Source organism: Protopterus annectens, chromosome 8.part0 (genome assembly GCF_019279795.1).
Source record: "Protopterus annectens isolate FY-2018-M chromosome 8.part0, PAN1.0, whole genome shotgun sequence".
NCBI classification, from domain to species: domain Eukaryota; kingdom Metazoa; phylum Chordata; order Ceratodontiformes; family Protopteridae; genus Protopterus; species Protopterus annectens.
In genome coordinates, this window is record NC_056741.1 from 1,432,843,465 (window position 1) to 1,432,862,892 (window position 19,428).

The 19,428-nt window shown below is 41.4% G+C and overlaps 1 protein-coding gene across 1 annotated transcript in view; it reads left to right on the forward strand.

Annotated features, from left to right (window-relative positions):
- Positions 1 to 19,428, forward strand: part of SORL1 (sortilin related receptor 1) — a 5,131,225-nt gene that overhangs the window by 1,658,772 nt on the left and 3,453,025 nt on the right. The gene's annotated exons all lie outside the window — the stretch shown is intronic.

Here is a 19,428-nt window from a genome sequence, read left to right on the forward strand (position 1 = left end):
TATTAGTATCAAGTAAATGAAAGCTCTTATCTTGGCTGTTCAGATTCTGTTTCCTTTGGACACCAGGTCCACTCATGTTTTTTTCAGACAACACCACTGTCATGTGTACCTAAACAAATGGAGGAACAAATTCCTGCCACCTTGTAGACTAAATCTCATAGCATGGGACTTTGCCATCAGCTGATTCTTCAGGTGGTCTCTATTCCTTCAGAACACAATGTAGCAGCAGACAGTCCAAGCAGATCCAGGTCAGATCCTTGTGAATCAATGTTACACTGTGATTTTCCTGGGCATTGTACATCAGTGGATTACTCCTCAAGTCGATCTTTTTCCCTCTCCTCAGAACAGACAACTCCTAAGTTCTGTGCCAGTGTGCCAAATCCTCTGGAAATTGGATACCATGTTTTGTTTAAGTGGGGTGTTCTTGTAATTATTTCCTCCTATTCCCCCTTTGCCAAAGTTCATACATGAGCATGTGGGACAGGCCCAGAATCGTGTTGGTCACTTCCTTTTGGCCCTAACGCCATTATTTTTCTCCTTTTACATCTTGCCAGGGGCAGTCATCACATGTTACTGCACAGGATGGATCTTCTCAAACAAGGCGAGGGCTGTTTAATTCACCCTCATCTTCTCACCCTCCCTCCTCATAGTCAGATGCCAGTTTGCTGATCAGTGTTTTGGAGCTGAGGGTTAGATGTTCTTTTTTCACTGTTGTAGTCCTAACTTGTGGGATTTCCTGCTGTGGAAGCCCTTGGCTGGCCCGATGCCAGAGAAAAGCTTCCCTCCCCCAGGAGCCAGCAGACACCCAGTCCGACATCACTACGCTTCGGTATAAGGGGAGTTGGTGGGCACCATGATCTCTGTTCTTTCTTGCCTTTGGAGCCTGAAGCATAGTACCAGTCCATGCTTCAGTTGGTCTGCATCGGATAAAGTAGACTCTGAAAAGCCGAGTACCCCAGTCGTGAACCATTTATGTACCTTTTCACTAATGTCAGAGCAAATTAATAATTGTCTCCACTGTGGCAAACAGATTCCACACCAGGACCTCCATTCCATTTGTGTGACTTGCTTTTGGGCCCAGAACATGACGTTCCCAACTGTTGATTTTGTGCCCGATTTAATAGTGGGGCCATTAGGCATAGGGCTGAGATTCTATCTGGACACCTCAGTGAGTTGTCAGGCCATTTGCCTCCTATGGCGTCTGTCAGTCGATCAAAGTAGATATCCCTAAGCAAAAAAGGGACAAGGATAAACATGCCAGGCTTTTAGGGCCTCAGACGATGCCCACTCTCCATCGGCCAGTCCTCCTAGGCTTATTCTTGAAGGTGAAGTTCTTTTGCAGCCCCCTTCCACAACCGTGGTAGTGGCAAAGGTCCCTATCGAGACCCTTTAGGAGTCTGATATCCCTTCTGGTCCCTCAACATGTTTTCAAGCCGTAGGACTCTGCTCGTTGGTTGGGTCTGGGACTGCTTTGCAGGCTCTGGCTTCCAATGAGCACACTAAGACAGACTATGGATTTTCACTTTGCCAGGACATTGCAGCAACTTTTTGTCCATGAGAGACAGATGACCATTCCCTGTGGGGACGGGTGCCAATTCTGCATTAAATGTTGGCATCAGACCAAAGCCTAAGGCCACTCATAAAAAAGTGGCTCCCACCCAGCACCAGCCTAAGCCTACTCACTCCAATTCCCAAGCTTACCAACAGGATCTTGTGAGATTGGCTGAAGAGCTAATCTCTCTGGTTAGATCCAGACAGCTTCCCCCTGAGTCCAGCTGCATTGGGGATTCAGCTTTAGAGGAGAATCTGGCTTCAGCATCCCCTCCTGAGGATATTTCCTTTGGGGAAACCTTGCACACCTTCAGGGAACACCTCCAGCGGGAAGCTCAAGATTACCCTCAATCAAAGAAAAGAATTATTGAATGTTCCAACCTCCCTGAACACAAACCCCTCACCATTTACCTCCTGTTTTAGAGGTGGTGGACAATGTATTTCAGGACTCCTCTTTAAAACCAGACTCCCTGCCTCCTGCTCCTAGAAAGCCTGACAGGTGTTACAGGGTTCTGGATTCACACAAACATCTTTTCAAGAACCCTGTAGCAGACCCCAAGGTTGTGACCCCTGGCCCTAAGAGAGCCAAAGCTATTTTTTTCCAAAAAACCCTTGCCCACAGATAAGGAAAGTAGATCCTTGGACAGATTTGGAAAAAAAGGTTTACACAGCTGCTACCCTTGCCATGAAGGCCTTGAATTTGCCATTTTCACATGGTTAAATAGCAAAAAACTACTCTGGATCAGATGAAGCAGAAACTGATGGATATAGAGAATAAGAGTCTTTCTAAAGAGCTATTGAACCTTTGTAATTCCTGTTTTCAGATAGCAAAGCACTCCCTGCACTGTGAAGCTTTGGAAACTTCCAGTAGGGTTGCAGCTACAAGCTTTGTTATCTGGGGGAGTGTGGCTAAGGGAGCAGTCTGTTCCAGAGCATGTCATATCCAACCTCTTGGATGCCTCTTTGAACAAGCACTTTCTCTTCAATGCTGAAGCTGTACCTAAGAAAATGGAGGATAAGGCTAAGTTCTTGCAGACTGTTAAGGATTTATTTCAAGTCTGCCCTCCACTTTTCAGCAGAAACTGCCCTACTAAGCATTGTTCCTTTATTTCCCAATCTAAGGCTAGGCAACAAATGACGTATAGGGAAAGGAGACAAACGCAGTACCAGAGGCCCAGACAGTGGCATTCAGAATCAATTAGGCCAAGGTGTTGAAGATTAAGGGCCCTTGGCAGGGAGCAACCATGACTTGTTTGTGGTACTTCCTTCCCTCTCCCTAATCTTCCACTCACCCAGGCTAGGAGAAGAATATCACTATTCCACAAAAACTGTGCTATCATTACTATAAACTAGTGGGTGCTAAACATTATTTCCAGTATTATATCAGTGTTACAAACTCAAATTCAAGCAAACTTTGTAACCCCTGGGCTTCCCAGATATTCCATCAAACCATAGAAAAGAAGCACTGACCCAGATAAGAGTTACTGTGGGCCTAGGGCTCGGTAGAACTAGTACCAGAACACTTAAAAGGAAGAGGATTTACTCCAAACTCTTCCTGATACCCAGAAAAGAAAGCATTTGGAGGCCATTACTGGACCTGTCAAGACTCAACCAGTTCCTGCAGGTACCAAAATTCAAGATGCTAACCCTTCAAAAACTTTGGCCCATGATCTCTCCAAATGCATTTATGGTTACCCTGGGATCTATAAGACGCATAGCTGCATATTTCCATAGAGAAATCGCAGACATTTCTTACTCTTCAGAACAGGTACCAGGCACTATTAACTCTGTGCTCTGCACTTTGACTTGTCTACAGATCTTTGGATCTTCACAAAATGCCTTGCCCCACTAATAGCCTTCTGCAGAACAAATGGGGGTCCAGATTTACCCTTATTTGGATGACTGCCTAATTCAGGCAGTGAAGCTGAAAAAATTCAGGTTGGACTTGGTGTTCACCCAGAACTTTTTAACCTCCTTGGGATTCACCATCAGTGCACAGAAATCTCAAACAGGCCCCTCAGCCAGGATTGTGTATGTCGGGGTCTTACTGGATTCAATTCTCTATAAGGTCATCTTGACCCTGGACAGGATCTCCTTCCTGGCCATATAAAAATCATAAACAGAAATTTCTTCACAACCAGGAGTACTGGAGGACCTTGGATTACATGGCCTTTTGCATACTCATGATTCCCCTTGCCAGACTGCAGATGAGGAAGCTGCAATGGTACCTCAAGAATATGTGGTGCCAACATTTGCAGCCCTTTCAGCAAAGATCAAATTGATTCCTTGCCTCTGGGAGGAATTCTGCTGGTGGGCCAAGGCTTCCTCACTCAAACTGGATCTCCCCTTCAGATTTACCCCTCAGGGACAAACTCCGACAACAGATGCATCAGAAGTAGCCTGGGGAGCCCACTTCAACTAACTCTAGACTTAAGGAAGGGACACCCCAAGTTTAGACACAAGCGCATAAATCTAAAAGAAGTTGTGGCAGTCTAAAATGGCCTGATTGCCTTCCAAGATGGAAGCAAGGAGTACTAGTAGGGAAGACAGACAATACCACAGTTATGTGGTACATAAACAAGTGGGAGGGAAACTGACTCTTACCCACTTTGCCATCCAGCAGTGGATGTTTGAGGAAACAGCACACTCCCTAGGATTACATCTAATGGCGCAGCACCTGCAGAGTGTACAGAACAAACTAGCAGATCACCTCAGCAGAAGCCTGTTAGACCCCCACGAGTGGTGAATGCATCGGGAAGAATTTCTCAGTATAGGCAGAAAATGGAGTGTGCCACTGATAGACCTTTATGCTCATTTGAAAAAGTTTTGTTCCAGAGACAGAATGAAGTCATCCGGGAAGACAGATGCTTTCTATTTCTCTTGGATAAGCTTTTTTCTCTGTAGTTTGCCTTCAGTACCTCTGCTCCCCAGGGTATTGCTGGAGATGAGAGAAGAGGGACCAAGAGTAATACTAATATCCCCAGAATGTCCCTGGCAGCACTGGTACCCTCTGCTACTCAGCCTAACCAGCATGAAACCATGGCACCTGCCACAGAGAACAGACCTATTGATACAGGGCCAGGGCAAGATTGTGCACCTCAACCTGCAGACCCTCAAACTGTCAACATGGAGGATACATTAACTTCATGGAAGGATCCTCTCCTCAACAAGCAGGTCCAGGATATTCTAAAAGAGGCTAGAAGACCTAGCACGAGGAAGTCTTACCCCGCTAAATGGAAAAGATGCTCCCTTTGGTGTCTGCAAAAAGCACAAAATCCTCTTCTAGCCAAGATTCTTGTCATTCTGGCCTATTTGGACAGTCTTTTTGACAAAGGTGTTACTGAGTCCTCCATAAAAATTCATGCTTCAGCTATTTCAGCCTACATACCTTCTCAGGCCCCCGTCTTTTTTCACCCCTCATGAAACAGTTTCTGAGAGTGGTAATTCACATCAGGCCACTCAGAAAGCCTTCTGTCCCACGCTGAGACCTCGGTTTGTGTTGGAAAAACATACCCTTCCATCATATGAACTAGCTGCTTTCCTCTAAGTTGAAATTGTTGACCTGGAAAACGGCCCTCTTATCCATCACCTCTTCTAGAACGGTCCCTGCACTTCAGGCCCTACTGTTTGTGGATTCATTTCTCATCTTCCACCCAGACAGTCTGACTCAGGACTAACCCCTCCTTTATGCGCAAGGTGATGACAAAGACCTCTTTAAATCAAGCCATACATTTGCCTACTTTCTTCCCCAATCCCCAGAACAAGGGGGAAAGGATAATCCATTCCTTTGGATGTACATGGGCAGTTCCGTTACTACTTGAACCAGGACTGTCAGAAAATCATACCAACTGTTTGTGGCCTTTGCCACTGGCTCTGAGGGAAAACCAGTTTCTAAGCAAACCACCTCTAATTGCATCTCCCACTGCATTTCATTCTGTTACGGCCATCATTGTAATACCCCCACTCCCTGCTGCTGCTGGGACACATTCCACCAGGGCTGCTGCTGCCTCTACTGTTTTTCTTAAAGGGGTGCCCAAGAAAATACATTTTGGAGGCTGCAACTTAGTCTACATTGCATACCTTTACTAAATGTTATCACTTTTCAGCTTTCTCCAAGTCAAGAGCAGGATTTGCCACTGCTGTCTTGCCGGTCAACCTCGCCTCTCCTTAATCTTCCATCCTCCCTTCCTTTCAGCTTTGGGAGTCTTCCCACAGGTTAGGATTGCAACAGTGAAACAAGAGGAACATAGTAGAGTTGTGTATACTTACCATAAATATAGATGCTCTAGTGTATTCACTGTTGCAGTATTCTTTCCTTCCCTCCATCCTTTCCCCTCTAGCCTACAGGGTAGCCTGGGACATTTTCCTTCTTCAGGTTAACTCTCTTTCTAACCTTCATTTTCCTGAGCTACAGTGTTTCAGATCCTTAAAGTCAGGGAGGTCTGCTTGTAGGGGCATGAAAAGTACTGAGGTCATGGTGCTGGCTGACTCCCCTTATACCCACCCAAGTGCATGATGTCACACAGGACTCTGTCTGGTATCTGGAAGAGAGAAAATTTTCTGTGGTAGTCGGGCCAGCCAAGGGTTTCCACAGTGGGAAATCCTACAAGTTAGGACTGCAATAGTGAATACAGTTGAACATCTGTATTTATGTTAAGTATACACAATTATATTATACTGCAGGCCTTTCAGGATTTCATGCCCAAAGGTGCTACAGCTATCCACACTAACAACATGAGTATTTTGGGATATAAGCAACTTGACAACCAGAGGAAATTCACTCCTACTCTCCCTGACATGAAGAAATGAGGGTAGGGGAAATGGGCTGTGTTGAGTGCTTTCTGATTGCCAACCACATACCTAGTGATACCAGTTCTTTAGTTGACAGTTTTAGTTATGGTTTACTTTCGCTTCATGAATGGTCACTTTGTCCGTGGTTTGGATATTCTTCTGTCACTATAAGAAGCATTGTTGAGATGTCTGTGCACCCATGACCAGCACCAAGTACATCAACTTCTTTTTTGTCATCTCTTTTTTGGGGAATATCCTACTTACGCTGTTGTCTCTAAATGGATCACAAAGGCTCCTTTATAGTTTCTCCCTCCTTATTCATTCTTCTAAAGTTCATTCAGAATGCCAGACAGAAGCCAACTCTGGTGGGATAGAAGGCCAGTTGACCCAAGATTAAATTATTTAGTAGTTTGTAATACTTGACAGAGCTGACTTGGGAGGAAGGAGAACACATTGGTACTATCCAATATCACAGTCCCTCAGAAGAGGGTCAGTGCTGCTGGAAGCACCCCCCGGGAGTGAGTTTTTTGCAACCTGGTTGCTCTGGCAGTAGTTTTTATTGTGAGTGCATGGGAGCATGCATGTGCGTCAGCCAAGCAATGTGGCCATTTCAGTGATGCTGGTAGTCTAGCACTTTACTGCATGCTTAAGGAATAGGCCTACAGAGTAATTTAGGTTGCTTGCAACAGGGTTATCTGTTCATAATTTCCCTAAGCACAACAGACAGATTTTTCATTCCAGCAGCATTTTTTCATTTGTGAGAGTGGTGTCCTTTAGGATATTCTCTCTAAAGTTCTTGCTCTAGATTTGCCTGTCGCATCTTATGCTTCCTTGGAGTCACTGCTTGACATTATTTCAAGTATAAGTAGATTAGTTTAAGTATAAACCCAATTTTAAGGGTCCTTGAAGTAAGATATTAGTAATGACTTACAGGATATTATGGTCTTGGCAAATCACATCTGTCATGGGGCAGCTTTATCCATTCCCTTTGTTCCCTTATTTCAAGATTTTGCTAGTCTGTCAGGGTGCAATGAAAGTCTGTTGCAGGTTTATCTCTGGTTGTATTAATTTTCTGTTATTGTTGCTTTTTTTCTCTTGCGTACTTAGTTTTTGAGCCTAGTTGACCATTAGAATGTATACACCTCCACACCCAGATGCTGAGTCATTAGTTTTGGCCAGAAGCAGAGGTGCACTAACTTGGGGCAAAGTCCACCCCAGATGCACACAGTAAAGGGGGTGTGTGTGCGGTAATGCACTTTTCATTAATGTGTGATGTTCCAATTGCAGAAGCTGTTCTTGTTTAAAATGTGGCATTTTGAATGTGAACAACTTTTGCAATGGGAAAATCATGAATTAGATCACTCATGCCTAAAACACTGCTTCAGTAAATCTTTAGCTGATACTTTCAGCACCACTATTATACAACAGTTTCCAAGCCTGTTGCTTCTGAGTGCTGCCCACTGTGTTTTAGAGTTGGTGGTGCAAACTGAAGTGTGCAAGCTTAGGTTTATATGAGCTTTGTAATCTACAGTAGTGGACAGAGGTGAAATATTAGTTCAGTTTACTAAGTTTTTCCCAATGTCATTTCAAGCCAATTTTCTAGATTGAAGTAGATTCTGTCAGTTTGTTTGCAATCTGGTGTGGATGGAGGATGGTTCCTTGCCTTGCTCCTTAGCCAATTTTACTATCCTGGTGCTTGAGGTTGTGGATGGGAGAAGATTTTTACTATGTTTAACTTGTGCATCCACTCATTTGTGTGACTCTGACCAGAGCAGGATGGTCATAACTCTGAAACGGGTTTATACTTGCATGAGTGCAGTAATTGAATTCTGCATTTGTGCATGTGTAAAACCAAAAAAAAAAAGTTTCAAACTACATCTTGTACTGCTTCAGTACAGTACAGCCATTTTGTGGGGCGGTATGCATTTCTGCCCTCATAGAATGCTGGACAATAGCACATCCATTTAGTTTCCTTTTAAACTTTTATTTTACATTTGTCTGTTTATTTTTGCAGACAGTTCTTTCAGGAGGTAGAGTAAATAAGAAACATTCTGCTTAGATTATACTTTTATGTCCGACAAGCTGGTTGATGTCTGACATCACAGTGCAGCAACCAATCGGAATGTTAGACTTCTGTCATTGATAGTTTTTTTGAGTGGGGTTGGGTTATCTACTGTCAGGCAGGAAAATAATTTTTTGGAGTCAGATCAGGCAAGAAAAATGTGGGCAAATTTTAGGGGTAGCTCATAAACTCCCTATCAGGTGAAAAAAGAATTTGCTGGAGTTGAACCAATCCATTTTGAGTGAGAAGTGCGTGTATGCTGACCTGCTAATCCGTACTTTTTGTATTGGTGTGATAGATTACTCGAATACAGTTTTGACTTAACTGATATTTACCACCAAATCTGAACCAGATAAGATAGTCAATTTAGTTGCTTTTTTCTTTTATGCTTCAAAGAATCCGAAGTATTGATAAAGCAAATGAGCTGTATGTTATAATATTAATACATTTAAATCTATTTCTGCTACTTTATTTTTGTGTTAAATAAATGTTCTGGAATTATCAGAACCGGGCGAGGTGATATTGCAGCATAAGATGTTTTTAACAGGTTTGTAGAAGAGCCAGGTAACAGAACTGTGTTTGATTTGAAGTGGGACTGTCCAAGCAGTCGTTATGACAATGCAGTCTCAGAGGATTCAGTCAAAAGAAATGGTCATTGTTCTTCAGATAGTGCTGCTAATTCTGAATCAGAGAAGGTCACAGTGCAACGTCTTTTCAATATTTATATCAGCATTTTTGTTCATAGAATATATATACAATTAGCATCAGGAAAAACAAATTGCAAATTGTGTGTCTAAGTTTATTTCAAGGGAATATTACTTTAGTGTTTTTCCCATATATGTAATATTTTCTGGACAGTGGTGTATAATGTATTCTAAAGCATTTGTCGGCTCTTCATGTTGAAGCAGGTCTTTGTCTTGGTCTGTGCTGTAATGTGGGTTGATTAAAGTACATGTTTGTTGGGAGCACTGACTAGCTTTTATCAAGTTTCCAAGCTATTTTTCATTTACCTTTGTGAAAAATCAGTTTGCTTTGTATAGAAAATATATATTTTAAAAGGGACTAAGATGAAACTGAAATGAAGAATCCTAAGGGTTGGAACTAAATAACGACTGTATGTTCTGATTCCTTTTGACTGTTGTGTGCTTATCATACTTGAGTTGTATGTGTGTTATATCACAAGCCTTTAAATATGTTTTTGGTATGTACGGATTTTGTACATAAAATTCCTGGATCTTATCTGTCCAGGACTTCAATAAAAATATTTCCCAGTTGCACACTGCAAGTCACGGCCAGATATCCTCTTCATAATTAATTTTAATGCTGTATGTTTTACTAATTTTGCAGTTTGTTACCGAAGACATGGGCTGTTTCAAAATTGATTTAGTTTTGTTATCTGATCCCAATGGATCCAGTTCACCTATAGTCCAATATTCACATGGTTTACAGATTATTCAGATTATGTGAAAACAGTGAACAATAAGTGGGAATTAAGAACTACAATACAGCTTTTGAGATGTTATTTTTGTAGCCATTAAGAACAAATCCAGCATTTGCCTATTTTATACACACTAGTGAAAATTAATTTTGTAAATAGATAAATAGAAGGGTAATGGTGAAAGGATAAGGGGAAAAGGCATTTAAAGAGACCTAGTGTACAGCTAATATTTTACCCAGGCAGATTTTTATGTTTATTGTTGTTGACTTTGTTCATTTTTTTGTGTGGTATGAAAACAGATGCTGCAAAACATATAATTGATACCTGCTATCAGTCTGCAGATATGTGTACTTATTCAGTAGTAAAATATGCAGTTGAGCATAACTGTCATATTTCTGCGCATGTGTTTGGCAACATCCATTCGGACAGGTTGTGATTCAGTATTTCACATGCCCAATCACCAGAGAGGTCATGAATGGCTTTTCAGACTAATGGGATACTTGGTAACATAAAAAGTGATTGTGTATGGAAAATGTTCATAATTATATTAATGTGAACCAAAGGGTCTTTATGTGGGACTCCACGGTATCAAATGAAGGTATACACAATACTGAAAAAGTGCACTGGTATCTGTCTAGCACTACTTTGCAGATATTTACATTTATGCCAGTATTAAATGTGCAGATGTGTATGTCATTCATAGTTATGCAGATGTCTCAAAAATGAAATAGCATCTAGAAAACTGCTTTGCAGCTAAATGGGGCTAATATCTGTACAAACAAAAGTCATACTGATAGATGGGATCTACCTAGTATGGTAGTAGAGATATTGGTACTTGTTTGCTTAATTATAATAAGTAAATGTATATATTATCAAATAGTTACTCAGCAGAAAATTACTGTTACGTCTTGATTATTTTTTCCTCATGTGGAAAGTGGAGACCAGGTAGTGATAGTTTTAGATTTTAAAAATCGTGGTTGCTATACAGTTGACAGATTGTGACAGACTGAACTGGATATTTAATATTTGTTAGTTGTGTGTGTGTGTGTGTGTGTGTGTGTGTGTGTGTGTGTAGTCAGCCATAGCCAAATAATAAAACTGGAGTATTCTGTTTTTATTTAATGTCATTTTTGTTTTAACTGGTTCATTATTCAGTATTTTGTAAAGAAATTTGACGTGAGGTACCCGTGCTAACATGAAATGACATAGACTCCATGGAGTTCAACAAAGAAAAAGAAAAACGCAAGAGGAGGCAATTGAAGTAATATCTGGATCTGTTTTAAAATATGCAGCACCTTCAACATTACATATCACCAATGAAATTCCTGAAGAAATGCAAGCTGGTTCATCCAAAGTACCTATACTGGAAACCACACAAGGTTCAAACCCAGGGCTGAAAGACAAAAATGAATTATCTTATGTAAGCCCTAGCAATGAGGAAGAGAAAGGAAATGTTAACAAGAGTCGACATCATCAGTATAGAAATAATGCAGAAGAAAGAGGCACCACTCCAGTAAAGACGAGAACAAGACTTTGATGAAAACACTAGGAATATTTTGATTTATTCTGATATTTCTTCTTGGCTAGTACTGCTTCCACATGACTTGAGAGTTGATCTGGTTAAGCGGGGAAGTGAACCTTTTCATGTTAATTGTGGATTTTTCTCTGCTGTTCAGTGGGAAGGAGAAAAGACCAAAGGGGAGGCAGTCAACATTTGACAACTTTGTGGTTGTATACATTTTTACCAAATGGAGAAAGTGTTGAGAACATGGGCGGAATCAAAATTTGTTTTGTTTTTGCTGCAGACTGCATATAATCAAACAAAAGCTGGAACTTCCAACTTTATAACTGGCTTTAAAACCTGGTGGAAAATATATATACTAAAGTCTCTGAACATGAGAAATCTGAACCAGTTCTCTCCTGCTTACAAAAAAATGTAAGACTTTGGTAATGGAGCTGAAACTCCAAAAATCTATTGATAAAATCCATCCAGTGGAAATGGATAAGGAGGGGAAATAATTGAAGCACATTTTACAGCATCTTTTGGATGTAATTGTTTGTGGCAAAAAAAAAAAAAAAAACATTCCTTTCAGTGGTCACACTAGAGGATATGTACTCAACAAAGGACATTTTTGGAGTTGCTGGAATTTATCTCAAAATATGACCCAATTTTGAGGGAACATTTTGTAAAAATTAAATACGCTCTGTTCTTTCTGAAAGGAGATTGATTTCAAACTTGTCTCCCAAAATTCAAAATGAATTAATTCTTCATTTGGGGAAATAACATCAAAGAATAGTGGCAGATATCATAATAGCAAAATATTTTGGAATTCTTTTTGATAGCCCTTCTGATATTTCACACACTGGTCAAATGTGTGACGTGATCATACATGTCGATATTGAAGATGGTAAAGTGGAAATAAAGGAGTCATTCTTGGGCTTCTTTCCTGTTTGTAGGAAGATTCCTGCTGAACCCACAGAAGATATGTTGAAACTGAATAGTGATGGACCTGGACAGAAAATTTTACAACAGTGCTGCAACTATGGCCAGTATACATGGTGGTAGTGATCAGGCAAAAATCAAAGAACTTAGTCCATAGTCCTTATTTGTATTTTGTACAAATCATTCTTTGAAATCTGTGGAGTTCATTCTTTTGGAAATGTGTCATATGTGATGTTGTTTGGAACTTTGGAAAAATCTATTCATTCTTTTCAGTTTCACCTCACCAGTGAAAAATATTACCGAATGTAGGTATAACAGTGAAAAGACTTTCCTAGACAAGATAAGAGTACTCATTATGAATCTGTGCGAGCAGTAAAGACAAATTTTGAAAAGGTAATCTCAACCTTTGAAGTGCTGTGTGATCCAGAAGAAAATGTGGGCACTAATTGGTCCACACATCTGCTATCTGCTGTATGTGATTTTTCTTTTCTGAGTTATCTTTTTTCTGGTGTAAATTTTTAGAAGAGGTTAATGAGAGACAAAAAATATTTGCAAACAGCCGAAATCAGCCTTAAACAATGTACAGTACATAAAACTCCAAGCTTTACAGTTTTCCTTTCAGGTCAATGCACAGAAGTTGTGGAGAAGGCCATTAACCATGCAACAGCAAAATGTTAAGGAAGTGGACATCTATGTAGAAAAAAGAAACAAATTTCAAAAAATGATTCCAGGAGAAATGACAAAAATTACCAGTAGAAATCAAAAGAATAATGTTTGAATGCCTTGATCATTTTCATCAAGAACTAAACGCTTTTTCAAAAAGAATGGATCAAATAATGAAAGTGTTTGCTATTGTTCAGCCTTTTTCTGATATTTTGCAGAACAGCAACTTCAGAAACTTCTACCAAGTTTAATAGAAATTTATGACGACTTTTCTGGTGAAGATTTTTTATTCGAAATGTTTTGACAGTGACAACATTTGAAAGCTGCTAGAATCCATCCCAAAGAAACAAAAGACATGGACAGTGTTGCGGTTTCTGGAATTCATTGTGAAATGGGACTTTTATGAATATGTTCCAAACTTATCCATATGTTTAAGAATTTTCCTGTTTCTGTATTTGTTGGATCATGTAAAAGAAACTTTTCAAAATTAAAAGTGTTTCTTCAATCAGCTATAAGTAAAGATGAACAAATCTGGCTATACTGTCTGTTGAGCATGAGTATGCAAAGAAGAATATAATTTTTTACGATAGCTAGAAAGACTCTATCCCTTACAGTGATAACCTGGGTAGGTAGGAATACCAGAGATACAAAGTAGCAGGTCTGAAATAATTGTGAGAAGTAACGTGTCATTAGGTCAGAGCAAAAATATTAAAACACCATGTCACCTACCTTACTTCAGTTGTGTGCCCCTGGCAGTCTGAAAATATGATCTGAAGTAGTTGACTTCATTTGGTCTTCAACCTGTGGGTATTTGGATCCGAATCAGATCCGAGACGGCCACATCAATAAAATCTGATCCGAGCTCCTCCCCTTACCCATAATGCTCCCCTGTCTCCTTCCTTTCCTCAGATCTCATTTGCTGCTGAAAAATTACACATCGTGGTCACAGAGCTCCAGGCTGTGTTTTGGGTAAGTGACTGTTTTCTGGGCAGTTTAGGGTAATTTGCTTTCCCATCCTCTTCTTTTCACCTCCCTTACCATGTTAGCCCATCGGATGTACAAAAAAAGTAGTTGTAGTTTTCCCTTTGGCCTCCCGCTCCTTCTCCTTTGTGTGTGTGAGTGTCTGCGGGTGCTGGTTGTGGTGATTATGATTCGTAATATGGCTGAGACCCCCAAGCCAATATTTAGGAAATGCACAGTGTGTGGCCATAAGTTCTCCACAGCCGATGGCCACACTCTGTGCGTAGTGTGTTTGGGCGTGGCCCATTTGCTTACCTCCTGTCCTATTTGTGCAGGTTTCAACCTGGAGGCCCTTAAGGACAGGAGGGCTAAGCTGGTGATGAAAGGCTTGCTCCTGTCTTCGGGGACGGCAGTCCCTGTAACCACGGTTTTGGCGGCCTCTACTTTGTCCGCTTTTGCTTCATCTCCTCCTCAGGCCTCTGGGACTCAACTCCTGCCATGAGGTCTGGGGAAGGCGGGGGGGGGGGACAAATCTAGGAAGCGGTCCGGTGGGGCCTCCTGCCAAATCTAAGACCCCTCCTAAGCCCAGAACCCCCTGGCTCCGATTGCCGGAGGTATTAAGGCCCCCATCTAGAAGCTCCCCTCATCGGCACTCCCAGCCAGTGTCAGTGGCTTCTTCATCAAGGTCGACCCATAGTCTTAATGAGGCAGAGATGGACAGGATGATGCGGAAGTTTATCTGCAACCAGATCCAGTTGGAAGTCTTGCCAGTCCCCTTTCTCTCTGAAGCAGGGAGCTTGCAGCCCTTCTTCACCCCCATAACTCCTCCTCCGATCTGACCATCTGTTTTGGAGTCTTTGGATCTGAGGACCCACGGGGTCGGGGGGGGTAGGCGCCGATGGTACCTTGACGCCGGCCATTGCCTTGAGTGTGTTGGATCTGAGCTCTTGGAGCTGTAGGCTGGGTGTCGGACATGAGGGGACACTTTCGGCCTGAGTGTTTCAGAATGCAGTCTCCCCCTCGGCATTTCTGCTCCTGCAGTCTCTGCTGTGACTCCCCTGTCAGATCCAAGAGGAGTGACTCCCTTGCTTGTTTCTCAGGAAGTGTGCTCCCCCTCTGCATTTAACGTGGAGGAGAGGGTTGTCTCAAGTGCGTCGATACCCCAGGCCATCTCGGAATCTGCCCCAACTCCCTCGGCTCGGCCCCGACCTTCCTGTCCTCTCAGGGATGCCACCAGCTCATTGTGCCTAAGGGAGCTCCCATTCGTGAACAGCAAGAAATTTGTGAGTTCCCCACAGAGAGTCCCACTGAGGAGGCTCCTTGCAAGTGGATGTGCAAAAGGAGGCACCTGGACTCCTCTCCAGAGTCCCTCATGGATGACACCGACTTGGAGGAGGGGGAAGGTTCCCCCAGGTCACCCCACCCAAAGATATCTCCTTTGGAGACATCATGGAGCTCCTTCGCCAAAGGGGGGGGGTGGTCTGCCCAAAAACCAACCCCGGACGAGTCAGTGTTCCTAGAGGCATTCGGCACAGGCCCATCTATCTCCTGGGTGTCCCCTCCCACGACCTGATAACATCTCTGGCATGGAAGCAACCATGGAGCCTATTCCCAAGCATCCAGATAAAATACTCAGCCCCGACCAGACAGAACTAGCTGGAGTAAGGGGTCCCTAGTAGACGCTATGATGGTGGCAGCTGCCACAAAGAGCGAGCTCACCCAGGAGAGCTCTACAGTCCATCCTCATTACCGGGAGTTGAGGACTATGGACTGTTTGGAGAACCTTTACCATAAGGGCGCTGAACTATATGGCACATGTCAGCCAACAGCAGTGTGACCCAGTTAATGAAGTCGCTGAGTCACCCCTGGAGTCTATGTCAGCGGAGGGCAAGAATATGTTCTCTTCATGAATGACCACTCTAAAGGCAGTAGCCAATATGTCCATGTGCATCCTTTCCCATGCTGTGGAGTGGCTGTCCTGGTTATGCCTGGCTTAGTTTTTGGAAGATATTATTAGTAAGGTCTGATTGGGTCAGACTTATGTTTCTTGAGCAGCAAACTCGATCTGATGGAAGGAAGGAAACTGGAGCATTATGGGTAAGGGAAGGAGCTCAGAGCTCAGATCATATACTAGTGATGCAGCCATCTCAGATCCGATTTGGATCTGAATACCCACAGGTTGAAGACAAATGAAGTACAACTACTTAGATGGAACGTTATGGTGAGTACATAACTTCTTTTTCCCTTCCAGTCTGTGCTTTAAGATGATCTTTGTGGATTCTCTAAACAGTCTCTGGGAAATTGAAAAATAACACGAGTCTGTTTCAGTTTTAATCTTCTTTACTGCAACTGTGAGCTCCAGGTGGATAAACGTTGCTCATTTGTGAGCTATTAGGCTGTAGCAGTTACGCACTGTAAATACAGTAGATGGCAGGCATGTTTAGTCTTGTCATTAAACAAGCTAGTAGGTGTGTACAGTTGATTGAAAGTTGTGGAAATACAATTAAACATAGCCACCAAAGATGGCATTCTTGTTTGGGCTTATTTGTTAAGTTAAAGTTTTCATGCGAGTAAAACCTGAAAGAAAAAGTTGCACCGGGTTAAATATTTCTGTATTATCCTAATGAATCAGTGTAAGGGCATGGTTATTTGGCTGCTGTTCCTTTGTATAGTAAATACGGAATAAGTGTTTGCTTGTTAAGAACTTAAGGGGGTAAACGTTATTTAAAATTATGATATGGGCAGTTGCATGAGAATGTTCCCTTAAGTGCAGAGTAAGAAATAGCATATAGGTCTCAGAATTTAAGCAGTTGCAGTAATATTCGAAAACAGTTATTGGCTGTCATTCTTTAGTATTTTTATCATGGATCAACTGTTTCCTCAATATAACTCCATTACTTTAAGGGATTAGCATATTATGCCATAGGTTCAGAGTAATAAGGAGGCTTTAAGATTAAGTAGATAATGGACATTTTTAAATATGTACTTGTGTCTGGGATTTATGGTACTACCACATGGTGATCCAATGTGTTTAAAAAAAAAAAAACTCTTTTTACAGCCTGTATCAGCCTTGCTATGAATGTAATAATGTTGGGAATGCAGATGTGGTCATCTGAGAATCTGACAAGAAGGTTGTGTTGTAGAATTTACAGCTACATAGGGAATTTATATTCAGTGATGCTGCAATCACTTTTCTTAGTCTTTCGTCAGTTTTGCTCGAATGAAGCTGGGGTATTTGAAATCAATGATAAAGCAAGATACAATTAATTAAATTCTTTTAAGTATTAAGTTATAGGAACTTTTTGGCGCACTGACTCTGCCATCGCTTTTGCTTGTGCTTCATCAGATCTACCTGACTGAAATGGATGGGCTTGGAGACATAATAGAACTAGATAACAGTAATAATATGCGATAAGTTAAGGTGTAGCTAAGTAGAAATTTAAAGTGGGGCAAGGGAGGTGAATGGTACAGGCTGAGGGAAGGGGCAGAGAAGAATTGATTAGGTCAATAAGAAATGTTTATTTCACATTATCAAAGCTGATCAATACATGGATCAAGTCATGGGGAGATGTGCAAGTGGTGGAGCTGGTGGAAAATAGTGGAATAAAAGTGGTGTATTACCTAATGGGTACTAGTTTAAAAGGAAAAGCAAACATCTGATTTAAGGCAGTGCATGGGACTATGTACCAACCAGGTAGCTATGGATGAATGCTCCTGAAAGCCAGTAGCCATGCGTGAGTGGAATATAGGCTGTACTCAATTTGGTGGGATGTTTATGAAATTACATAAAAGGTCATGCTTGCATAACATTCCATAGTGGATGGGGGGAGATCCAGCAAAGAGGCAGGGAGAGATGAACAAGACAGTAGTGACAATGATGTTGTACAAACAAATGGATTAATACTGTCTTATAGTAGGGTGGTGAGTAACAAAACGGGGGGGGGGTGGAGAACAGGGATAAGGTGTTGGAGTGGCCTGGGGTAGGTGAGATCGAAGGAGAGTACAAAATAAGAAGTGGTGTTTGTGTTGTATGTTGTAAATGCATTTAAAAATCAGATCAGAGAAAACATGTTCATGATAAATAAACCTAAACCAGCAGAAGTGAAGAACGTATAGGTAGAACTTGTAAGTCATCTCAAAACAATAACAAAAGCTGAGCGTAGGTAATAAAATACAATAATACTTGAAAATTTTAGTGAGATTATAGTCATGGTATTACAAGTCTCTGTTTTGTAATTTATGGTAGGTAGTCCACGCCATATTGAATCTGAAGGAGACAAAAAAAAATTGACCAAAGCATAATAGTTAAAGGAACAAAAAGTAAAAATAACATAAAAATTGTATAACCAACTTATACCATAAACCGTATGTAGGGATGTGACAGATGGTCATATTGTTTTAGGATTACCAGTGATTTTAGCAAAATTTGTGGTGGTTGAGTTTCTTAAGGTTCATTGTGTAGTTGATAGAAGTTGTAGTATTCAGTCCTGGTGGTTTGTTTGCTAGTAAGTGGATTATCCATTTGAGTTCCTCCTTGAGTTTATCATTAGTGTTACCCTGGAGCAGCTGGTTGATCCTGTTGATGATGAGAAATAGATGTGTCTGGGATTCTCCATGGCATGTTTGGCCATGGGGTTAGAGGCAATTTCTTGGCAGATATCGGTGTAGTGGCATGCCATTCTGGTTTTTAATTTAATAGTTTTGCCAACATGCGATGGCTTTACAGTTTTGACCTTAGGCCCTGTATGCTATCATTGCAGTGAAGCAGTTGCCCATACCAGGTGCTTTTTGAAAGGATTTCTTGTTGTTAGGGCATAAAAGAATGTTTTTTCATTCGTGTATTTGCAGTAACTTCAGTTTGAGGCCCACATGAGTAGGTGCCAGCGAGTTGTTGGGTCTGGATGGTTTGGGATGGATGGTTGTTTTCAATGAAGTCACTGATGCTCCTGCCTCTGCAGATGGTGAAGGTTGGGAATATCTTGTTTAGGGTGTTCTCGCTAATGATGCACCAGTTGTCATTTATAGCCTTTTTAAGTTCTTGATAGTTTGTTGAAAATGTTAGGGTCATATTAATGCTCCATTGTTTTCTTTTTGTTGTATGATCCTTTGAATGTGTCGAGAGGTCATGTCACTCACTGCTTGATTATGGCGTCAAATAGCTGTAAGTTTAGTCTTTTCTTGTAGCCTCTAGCCAGGAAGTCTTTTTCCAGTTCTGTGATATTTTAGTAAATGTAGAGAGTTCCTTGGTGACCCAGGCTATTCTAAGCCCTTGCAATTTGATGGTGATTCTTGTTCTAAATGGGTGCTTCCTGTTTCTGTGAAGTAGAATGTTTACCATGGTGGGTTTACGGTAAAGGTCGTTAGACAATTACCCTCCTGTGGGTGGTTTGTTAAGGGTGACATCTAGTAAGTTGATAAATGATTAGAATATACATTTTGACAAAGTCATTGATAAATTTGCAGTAGTTAAGGCTTGAAAACTGAAATTGTAATGTTTTATATTGCTATAAACCAATTTGT